Genomic DNA, 10,467 nt, shown 5'->3' with positions numbered 1-10,467 from the left:
TGTGTGTGTGTGTGTGTGTGTGTGTGTGTGTGCACTGAACTGTGGGTGTGGATGAACTGAAGTGTACTATATATATGTTTCGGAGGAGACCCGGAGGAGAACTACACTGACAAGTGACATTGATAAGTGTACTGGTTTCATATCCGCAGAGCTAAAGTTTTATTGCTTAGTTGCGAGTTTGACATAGAGAGATTCATCCAGTTAAAGGAATAGTTCAACATTTTGTGAAATATGCTTACTTGCTTACTTATGCTATGAAGCTAGAGCCAATTAGAGACAGTTAGCTGAGCTCGACGTAGGATAAAGGCTGGAAGCAGGGGCAAACAGCTAAACTGGCTCTGTCCATAACTATTAAAATCCGACTACCAGCCCCTCCGGTAGTCTCAGCTGGTTGCCTAGTAACCTCACTGCGAAAAGAGAAGACTTGTCCTGCACATAACCCACCCCCCCCAATAAAACCACAAGTTGTTGCTTTTAGACTTCGGTTGTTGTACGAGAAACTGTAAAACGCAGTCATTGATGAGCATTAGTGGCAGCTAGTTAGAGAATATCCATATGAATTATTTTTTTAATGATCAGTGTTGAAGGCTAAGAAAAATGACCTATATTATCTTGACTCAACTTCTACTTCCTGTTGAAATTGTGGAGCTTTTGACCTATAAGACAGCTTGATGCAGTTAAAAGTTCTGGAACAGTGAGTAAGCATCCCTTTTCTAACTATGAAGTATGTATTCTTGTGCAGCAGACTCAGTCGAAAAAGTTGAAATTACGATTCTGAGTACTGAAGTTTCCCAATCATGTTTTAGCACAGCTATTTTTGAGTTTTTGTGTGTGCCTTTAAAACAGCATTTTTCAACTTTTTAAGAGTTTCTTATCTTATGCGGTATACTCCATAGCTTATAAATCAAGCCTGAATATTTTATTTGATGTGGGGAATGGAGCAGCCTTGTCAATACGAAGTTAAGAAAAACAAACATTTGAAGTTCTATGTACAGTGGCAAGAAAATTAGTAAAAAGTAAGTAAACCCTTGGATTTAATAACTGGTCAAACCTCATTTGGCAACAGTAACCTCAAACATCTCTTCCAGTAGCTGCTGATCAGACCTGCACAATGTTCAGGAGGAATTCTGGAGCATTCTTCCAACAGCGCTGCTGCAGTTCACACATATTCTTAGGATGTCTGGTGTGAGCTCCTCTCCAGGTCTTTCTGTATTACATTTACTTTGATGTTTAGGGTCATTGTCCTGCTTTGTCCTGCTGCATCACCCAATTTCTAATGAGCTTCAAGAGGTGGACAGACATTCTGACATTATCCTGCAAGATATCTAGGTAAACCTGGGGATTCATTTTCCCCCCACAATTTTACTTCTTCATGAGATCTCTTTTTTTGCGAAGGCATGGTTCACATCAACATGCTTCTTGTGAACAGCAAACTCAAAATATCAATTGTGTTGTTTATGTGTTTTTCATAGTCACAGCAGCTCTAACCCACATGTCCAATCTTGTGTGATTGACTGGACTCCAGTTAGCTTTTGTTAATGCCATTAGCCGAGGTGTTCACATGCTTTTTCCAGCCTACACTGTGAATATTTGAATTTTTTTGGATGGACAAGAACAATATCATGATTGTGGTATAAGTTAAAATAGATTGAATTTGTTTATAATTTTAACTTGGACTCTGACCAAGCTTTAGGACAAATCTTTATATGAATAAAGAGAATTCCAAAGGGTTCACTTATGTTTTCTTACCACTGTGCAGACGGTATCTAACTGCTGAATATGAATAGGGTTTGAATTAAAACAATCACCAAACCTAAAAGTGTGTTTACAAGTCTTTCAATCTGTAAAATCTGTAGTGTCAGTGTTGAGGATGCCACCATGTACCTGTCCCCACACATTGTTTTACTGGACCTAAAGGTAGACATGGAGCCCATCTATCTTCATCTCTGTGCTAGACAGCTCCCCTGCCATATGTCTCTGTGCTCTCTAACTTCTCATCTGAGAGCTCATTTATTTCTCCTCCCGTCAGCAAATTGCCCCCCCACCCCCCACCCCCCCAGCCTGGTGACTATCAGCTCCTCCTCCGCACCTCGACAGCACCCGTCTCCATCCCACGCCGACGCCTGCTGTGTAAGATCTGGCTAAATGTTTTTTTACTGTCAGTGTTTGAAAGCAAGAAAAATCCAGATCTTTGGGGGGGGGGGGGGGGGGGGGTGTTAAGTTCAGTAAGATGCAAAGACGGACATAGTTAGATATTAATATTTCACAGATTAAACTGGAAAAGCCAAAAAAGGACCAGCAAATGCCCCGAGTGGTTGGAGTATGCTTTGATTTAAAACTTTCTAGCAGAAAACACTTTGCAAGCTACAGTGTAGAGGACCAAAGCATGAACTTCAGTGTGTTTCAGCCCAGCTCGAGTGTCTACAGTCAGTATAATTTACTTGTAAGGTGATGCAGAGGAGCACAGGAGTGAAAACATGATCTCTCCTTTCAGTTTCTCCCATAAACACAAATGCCACAACCTTGTAATTAGATATGGCTGAGCGCTCCCATTAATGGTCTCTTTAAAGTTGCTCTCTGGTATGCAGGCCACACTGCCACTGCTGCTCTGTTAATTAACCTACAATTTAGCTGCAAAGTAGATGGTAAAGAGATACTGTGGGTCTGAGAGTCCTGTCAGGAAACGACAAACCAACAAACAGTAAAATCTGTCTTATTGTCATTTTTAACTTGTTCTCATTAATTGTTTTAACTTATTTTTTCATCCGTTTTTACTCATTGAATACACTTATTACTTATACTACTGCTTCTAGTTGATCATTTTTTTGTGTTCGTTGCTGGACGAGACTGGATGTGTATTTGCCAAGTGTTTTTGTCTGGTGCAAGCCACATTTCCCATGTGGGACAGTAAAGGGAGAAATGAGCTGAATCACAGCTAAATTAACTGCAGTAAATAAATAAATAGATAAAAATGTCTGTCAGTAATTTTTCTGTTGGTCATCATTTGTTATCAGTGAAATGTCATCAGATATCTAAAAATTCCAAATAATCACAATTTTTATCTTATTGAATGAGCTGTCTTGGCTACTGAGTTGTCATGTGTGGTTGCCTGAATGTCGTGTGTTTACCATGAAGAGTGTCCCTCTTAATTTGATAAAGGTCACCCTGCCTGAAACATGATAGCGTATTTTTAATTAAATTAAAAGATTTGATATTTTTGTTACAGGCCAAGTCTGCTTGTTTCATTTCTCCCAGGCAATTGGTATCAAAACCTAAACTACAGGATACAGTACATGCAATATAATGAACATATTTAAAAGCATGGTTTTGAAAATTATCAGTGAAAGCTGAAAAACTCTGGTGTGAGAACACGACAAAGGAGCACGTTTGAAAAGATCAAATCGGTGAGGGTTTCACGTCATATTTGTGTACATCTGTACATTTTGTTTGCATGTTTTACATCACACCGGCAGTGAGCAAGGTCAGGCAGGAGCTGTAATGCACTTCCTGCTGAGGCTACCATGGAAACTTCCCAGGTTATGATACTGTATGGCGCCTGCTGCAATTGTGTTTGGCCTGGTGTGTGTCTGATCTATCTCTCTGATTATAAGGGGTCTCTTAAGGCGAGAAAACAGAAGGCTGGCTTTGCCGCCACACACACACACACACACACACACACACACACACACACACACACACACACACACACACACAGGACAGTAAGAGTGCCAGGCTGTGGGACGACTGAGAGCCAAATGGATCACACACAAAATCACACACAGAGAAACCCAGCATAGTGCAAACACACATATGCTGTGCTGAATGTATGTGCCAGAATGAGGCAGAAGACAGAGACAAAATACTGAATGACAGAGAGCCTTGACAGTGATGTCTTGGCTGATGAACTTGAATTTACATCCAAATCTTCTGTAAAACACTCAGCTCTGACACAGATTAGATTTCACTATCACGTTGACAGAGAGAGAGTTCGGCGCATCAGAAACAAACTGACCAGATACGGTCACAGCACCATTAAATATTCACAATTTTCCTATTTCACACTTTGCAGAGCAATATTATGCCTGGAGAACATATACACACACACACACACAAACATCTGAATCAAACCATAACAGGCGTGAAATGAACAGAAAACGGAGTTCATAAGGAGCTTTCACTTTGCCTCTCCCATTGGCCCAATCCCATTTTTATCCAATAAAATCTTTAATGAGGCGAGTCATTGAGTCACTCCTTCTACATCACCTTGTGACAGCAGACATAAATCCGATCCGTCACACCATGTTTTCACACAAACTGCATGAATCGCGTTGAGTGAGCCACGTCAGGGAAGCAAGGGTTTAGATTTTCTCTATCAGAGCTACAATTAAAGGGTCATATTAGCCCGTCAGAGAACTGAAATGCTCAGTTAAAATATGCAACACACATACAGTGACCGGTGATGGTGCAGTAAATAAAACAGGGGAATAAGCTGTTACATCTTCTTATCATAAGCAAATAACAGTCATCTTTTTTACTAACCATTTGTCATAAAACCAAAATGAATTAAAGTACTTATTCAATGCACGCATGAATTAAGTATGACACTAGCAGCTGCCGGTTGTGCTTACTGGCATCCACTGAGGCCAGTCTTCATTTCACAAGAACTAGCTGTTCTTTGTCAGCAGAACCTCCTCCTCCCAATCCACCCCCAGCCCCCCAATCATTGCCACGTTACCGTATACTACTACAGAATCACAGGCAGAGATTACTTTTACCAATGTGAGTAAATGTTTTTCCATTTAAACAATGTGTCATAAAGCAGGATTATGGTTTTAGTGTGCGTGCTGGGTGCCGTGAAACCCCCGGGCGCTGCTGTAAAAAACACTGTTCTTGTTCTTCTAATATTTATTGGCATTTGGCAAATGGCTTTTTGGTGAATTACCACCACCTTCTGTTGCATCAGCGTCACGTTCATGTTCATCAGTTGCAAAGTGATGTGTTCAGTTCACCATTCACCAAAAACATGAGCATGTTCATAAAAAAAACAGTCTTTTACGTTCATGCAAAACATTGACCACGGCTAGTGCTTCAGGATGCTAGTTCTGTAAATTCTTGTTGTTAAAATAATATTCCAGTAAACTATTGTTTTTTGTTTGTTTTTTAAATGAAACCTGTACTCGTAACCGTGCTGTTTGCTAATATTTTGGTATTAGAGCAAAAAAATGGTATGAATTTACATACATAAAAGCTTTACGTTTGTTATCACACTAACACGTTAACCATTAAAGGATAATAATGTTTTATTACAACTTAGATCACAGTCAATTCTAATGGTTATGAAAATGTGGTAGGCTACTCACCAAACTAGTTGCTGAGATCTAGTCCAAAATTTCAGTAATTGATTTAGTGTGTACTGTGTAGTCTACAATGTGCAACTGATGGCCAAACCTATGTAAATAAAACCTGAGATGTACTAAATAAAGTAATAAATAATAAAAGACAACAAAGCTTAGCTTGTTTTACCCTCCACCTCTTTTTGGAGTTCATGAACCTGACATACAGGAAAAACACACACACACACACACACACACTTTTTGGAGGGTAAGTGCTTACCTGTTAATAGCAATAACAATTACATGAAAATACTTTATCAAGTGCCGGCATGAAGCCAGACAATGATAGCTATTAAATCACTACCCTGTGGAGTATCATTTCAAAAGGTCATTCACTCATCCCCGGCTTCCCCTACATTCCACGCTAATCCCCCCTACAGCTGAGCTAGCAACACGTTTTCTTCTCAGCAGTGAATCAAATACCTTGTCCCGGATTTGAGCCAACAGCCTTTTGCAGTAGTGAGACCTCTCTGATATCATCACTTATCGCCCCTCAACCGTCTCAGCAGCTCACAGGGTTTCTCTACACACCACCATGGGAAATCTGGTGTGAAAATGAGCCACTGCCACTGTCTCTATGTTATCTTCTTTTTGTCCCTGCAGTGACACAGACTAAACAAACTCCCTCTAATTATTTTATTTATTTTCTTCAAATGCAAAAGTTGTTTGAGCCCAATTCCCAGCTGTTGCTCTTGGTGCACTACAAAGGTTGACCCTAAATGTCGTCTCGCTCTCATCTCTCACCAGTCTGTCCAGCACTGAACCATTCTCTTTGCGCCCTCTCCTCCTTTTCATCACCACCAAAAGAGGGATGGTGAAGTTACTCTGTAGGCAGCAGGGGGGTGGAGAGCTAGCAGAAAATAGAAAAGTAAAAAAGTGGAGTGGCTTGGCTAGAAGGAAAGTGGGTTAAGAGGGGCGTGATAGATGAGACTGGAAGCTTTCCTGACTCATGGCCTGCTTTCTCTGGTGACTAATGTGGTCAATGACATCTCTCTCACTACCCCTCAGCCACCCCCTTCCATTTCTCCATCCCACCTGGGATGCTGGTAGCCAGCCTGGGGCGGAGTAACACACGGGATCTCATCCTACTTACCATGTTCGGATCACCAAGTCACAGCTTAGACAGCACGGGTAGTGCTGTGCTAAGGGGAGTTGGGGCTGCAACAGGCCTGTAAGGACATGGCCTGGGTCAAACAAAGCATGCCTTTCTGTCTTATTTACTTCTAAACCCCTAGAAGGGATGTGTGCATTGGAACATAGACCGATCCTGAGGGAGGACAAGATAAGAGCTGTATATTTATCTCTCTGCCCACTTATGTTTTTACGACTTCTATCATAGGCTTTTATATGTGACCTAATTTTTTGCTTGCATGTTTGAGTGTTTGGATGATTTGTCAGACTGATAAGTGTTTATGGGTACAATATGCAGTTAGTCTGATTTGTTTGCCAATGTGTAATATTATATTATAATATTGTGAATCATAATGTGCAATTATGTTGTCTAAATTAAAAATACAAAGTAATTACTAAGCCAGATTTCCGCCAGAATGACTTGTTGCAATTATCACGCAGTCCATTGTGAGGAACACAAACTACACTAAGTGACTGCAATTACCACTGATATTCTAATATATAACAATAGTGAGAGGTCTTCTAATTATTATCATGTCTCTTCTCTTTTACAGAATTTCAATCCCAGCAGATGCAGGTTGATAACACTGTTTATGTATGGTTATGACCTACATGACTTTAATGTTTGATGATATACATTTTACAAATGTGCATGAAGTCCTTTAATATGTAAGATTATCAGACATGCACACAAAATCCTGAAAGACCCTTCACACATTCTAAACTTTGAATATGAACTACTTCAGGGAGACATTACACAACTGTTTCAAGCTATCTTTCCCCCTTCTTCAAAACTACTCAACAAACACCAACTCAACCCTCACTCAGGACTTGTGTAGTTTTTATGCTCTGTAAATTTGATTTTATGGTTTCATGACTTCATACTTCCTTTTTATAATGTCCACTTATTTATTACATTCTATTTTATAAGACGGCCAATATTTACGCATCTTATGTAGGCAATTGCGTATATATCACTTTATCTCAATAGTGAATTCTTTATTCTATCTTTTTCAGTATTTATTGTTTTAAGGGGTTTAGCACAAAGGCCTTAGGCAAATTTCCTCTCAGGGAAATAGAGTACATCTTATCTTATCATATAGGGACATTTTCTTGGAACAAATGGGTTTTTTCATCCTGCTAAATGGCCATATTTAAAGGCATACTGTCAGGCAAGACACAATGTCCAGTGATATGCATGAAAAAAATTGTAATAGATCAGAGAAAAAGCATGATTAGCATCATTGATGCGTAAGTTTTTTGGCTGGTTGCATATTTTATAAATAAAGTGAACTAAAAAAAACCCTGTGAAAAACACACATTTGTTTTCATATTATTAGATACTTCTTTTAGCAGGAAGAATAGCAGACTTTTGTCTACTTGAAAGGTATTTGGTTTCGCACACAAGTAACCCACATACATATAATGGAGGTCACCTTTTCTCCGGCAGGAGCCTAAAACACATATCAGGTTTTGAGTAGAATTGATTTTCTGAGGACTGCTGTTGCAGAGACCAGCATGGCTTAGAAAAAATATACTGGCTGCCAACTGGATGATCACCTGATGTTGTTAAATTTCAAAAATATAGGTCAAAACCCATTTTCTGGATGCAATTCAGTCCGAGTGTGAGTGTGCAAAATAATCTTATACAGGACTATAGTGTCTGATTAGCAAGTCCAGCAGCATAATACCAACCAGCTATTCACTTGCAACCACTCAGAGCCACTCTCTTTGATGATACATACCAGTTGGGCAGTGAATAGTGCATTACAGATTCTTGTCCACAGGTACAACAACACACAGATATAAAGATGCACCCAGACCCACACATTGAAGCCTGCTCATCACCATGACAAGTGTCTGCTCTGCCGCTCGGTTGTTTTCATTTTATTTTCATTTCAAAGACGACCAGGACCAGCTATAGATCTGAAGTGTGGTCAGATGTGTCAGTGCATATGTGAGTGTTTCTCTGTGTGCGTGCTGCACTGGACTTTACCGTTGCCCTTTTCCAGGTATCAATTTTGAAGCGTGTGTGTGTGTGCGAATGTGAGCAGAGGCTCTTTGATGGAAGATGATACAGTGCATAACGGTCAGGCTGGCCTTTCGAGTAGCCAGCTTACCTGATACTATCTGACGCATCTCTCTCTACCACTCAGACTCAAACCCATTTACTCGCAGACATATACACATATATTTCAGGTGAATATTTCAGAAGAGCAAGGACCTCTCTGCCCTCTGAACTCGGGTGCCCGACATCTCAAAGCTGCTTGGTAGCCACACCCATGCAAATGGGTGTGGCTACCAAGCTGTGACACAAATGCAAGAGATGTGAGCTGCGAGAGCTGTTTGAGGACATAAAATGGGATGACATTTTTCTTTCTCCATCTTTTCTACTTGTATAATATGCAGAATATGTGGGAAATGGCTTCTTCATTTAAATATTGGAGTTATTTGCATACATACATGGCCTTCCAAGTCAGTGTTGAGTCTCTATTCCAGTTTTTACTGTCTCAATGGATTATTCAAAGGATCAAGCGTGAGTCAGGCGAGGATTTCAAGAGTTAAGCACATGGATAATTATTCTCTTTCTCCTTAAATAGCACCTAAGAAAGCCCACTCCTTTAGTGCCGGTTAATGTAGTAACTCTACTTCAGACACACTGTTTAACACCAACAATTACACATGACAGAAATCTCAAACAGCTTTAAGATTGCCAGATTTTCTGAGCAAGATTCAGAGAAATCACATGAGCCCGAAGACACAGAATCTCTGGAGCCCTGGCACTGGTTTCTGTCCCCCATCCACAGGTGGGGAACGCAGTTTGAGCTGAGATCCGGACATTGTTGTGTGGTTGTGTGTGTGTACATATATGTGCGTGCGACCATCTGATATTATCTCACACCTCAGCATGCACTTGGCTTGACCTGAGCGCTGGCAGAGGACAGGCATTTCAAAAATATGCTTATTCTCTCCCCCACAGTCCCTCACTTCCTCCCCCTCCCTTTTACTGTCACCCTTGCTCACATGCGCTCACACAAACAAACACAATCAAAAAGGGGCAGGAGCGCATAGCTGACATATCCTGAGGCACCTTTTTACGTCTTTGACCCCCCACACAAACCTCCCACATGCAGATAACCAGCTAAAGTACACAGTTGACCTCTGGCATGGCTGAATTCTCTCCTTACTTGGGCTAAATCAATAGAGACAATAAGTTATTTCTAAAGCAACATTGGTAAAATTCCCTTTAGACCAAATTTAAATGCCCAAACTGGAAAAAAAAAACAAAATAAAGAAAAATTACATCTATAAGTATTTAGGTCACATTACAATCACTCCATTCAGCCTTAATGTGCATTATCATGTCATCTCTTGTAACCAAATCAATCCCTTTAAACAGTTAATGAGATTGTGAGAAGACATAAACCTGTAAACTGTAAGCCATTTTGGCAATGCCAAGCTTCTACTGCAACAAAGGTGAGAGGATACTAAGTCTTACCAGCTGATAGTAATCATCTAATCTGGTTACCATTACCTCTGACTGGCCTGTACGTTGTAACAATAAATACAAATTTAGACAAATTCAGATGACTGCCCCCTGTTTTAAACCTGTTCCTCTTCTCACTGATAATCTGCTCTGCTATTAATTGCATTATTCACAATAACGGTCCACTGGCGCTATCATTGCCCCTGTGCGGAAATTGAGCACTTCGAGCCCTGCAATTAAAAAGGAATCAGAGCACTTACCACTTACAGCAAGGAGCGGCGAAGGCAAGGTGTGGGGGGTCGGAAGTTGTCAAATAATTGCTTGATTCTGTCGTATCTGTAAGAATGTCATCGTTTGGGTTTTATTTTTGCTGTGCTGGTGTGCGGACGGTGGTTTGCTGTGGACGGTTTCTCTGCTCGGCGCGGCTGGTCACACTGTATCCGAGGCGCGGTGAGA

The 10,467-nt window shown here is 40.6% G+C and overlaps 1 protein-coding gene across 1 annotated transcript in view; it reads right to left on the bottom strand.

Annotated features, from left to right (window-relative positions):
* The window catches only part of rims3 (regulating synaptic membrane exocytosis 3), a 31,916-nt gene extending 21,449 nt beyond the window's left edge, over window positions 1–10,467 (bottom strand). The window contains exon 1 of the mRNA XM_023431098.2: window positions 10,272–10,467. The gene's annotated coding sequence lies outside the window, so the exon portion shown is untranslated. The remainder of the gene's footprint in view (window positions 1–10,271) is intronic.

This window comes from Seriola lalandi, unplaced genomic scaffold (genome assembly GCF_002814215.2).
Source record: "Seriola lalandi dorsalis isolate HSWRI2012SDOR001 ecotype SW California unplaced genomic scaffold, Sedor1 jcf7180002054916, whole genome shotgun sequence".
Classification (NCBI taxonomy): Eukaryota; Metazoa; Chordata; class Actinopteri; order Carangiformes; family Carangidae; genus Seriola; species Seriola lalandi.
The sequence above is the reverse complement of the archived record's forward strand: the minus strand, read 5'-3'. Positions and strand labels throughout refer to the sequence as shown.